Genomic DNA, 822 nt, shown 5'->3' on the forward strand with positions numbered 1-822 from the left:
TTTGGTATTATATTTACTTGTTTGTATGTTTTAGTTAGTAATTATTATTCATATATTGTATTATTTTATTTTTATTATTTAGAAAGAGTTTGATTAAAAATATTTTAGGAATAAATAAGTTTAAAAGTATGAAAGAAATATTTTTATTGAATTATTTTACATTGAAATATGATTAAAAAGAGAAGATTTAATTATGCGGATATATCCGATATTTGATTTGATCCGATCCGCACATTTGCAGATCGGATCGGATCCGGCACTAAAAAGTGCGGATATCATATCCGATCCGATGAAAATTGTGCGGATCAGATCAAATTTTCGGCCATATCCGATCCGATCGATCCGCGGCACCTCTATGTTTCGGCTCAGTCCAATAAGAATTAGGGGTCCATCTGATGGACCCACGATTCGACAGATTATCGACCCGTCCGAACCATTAGATGATACGATACCCTTCATCAATGTTCGGATAGCTGGCGGAAGTTTTTAGATAAATGGGTCCACTCAAGGACAAAGGATAAAAGAGAGGGATTTATCTTTTTCCTAAGAGTCGTCACATTTTTTTATCTTAATTAGTCTCTTTTTTGTACGGATATTTACTTTAATATCGAAGTGTCTTTGTAGATAATTTCACTTACCAATCAAGTATAACGTAATCCACCAACCTTTTACTCCGCAGATCTCGCACTCAAGATCCGACCCCATCCTACTCAACCTTTCATCTCAACAGACCTAAAAAACCAAACAAAACATGAAGTCAAAAGAATCAGATTACTTTCAACAGAGCATATCACAAATGTTTTTTTGTTGTTTTTTTTTTTT

At 33.5% G+C, this 822-nt stretch overlaps 1 protein-coding gene across 1 annotated transcript in view; it reads right to left on the reverse strand.

Moving 5' to 3' along the window:
- The window catches only part of LOC110266987 (putative cysteine-rich receptor-like protein kinase 9), a 4,088-nt gene that overhangs the window by 2,680 nt on the left and 586 nt on the right, over positions 1-822 (reverse strand). The window lies entirely within an intron of this gene.

This window comes from Arachis ipaensis, chromosome B09 (genome assembly GCF_000816755.2).
Source record: "Arachis ipaensis cultivar K30076 chromosome B09, Araip1.1, whole genome shotgun sequence".
NCBI lineage: Eukaryota > Viridiplantae > Streptophyta > Magnoliopsida > Fabales > Fabaceae > Arachis > Arachis ipaensis.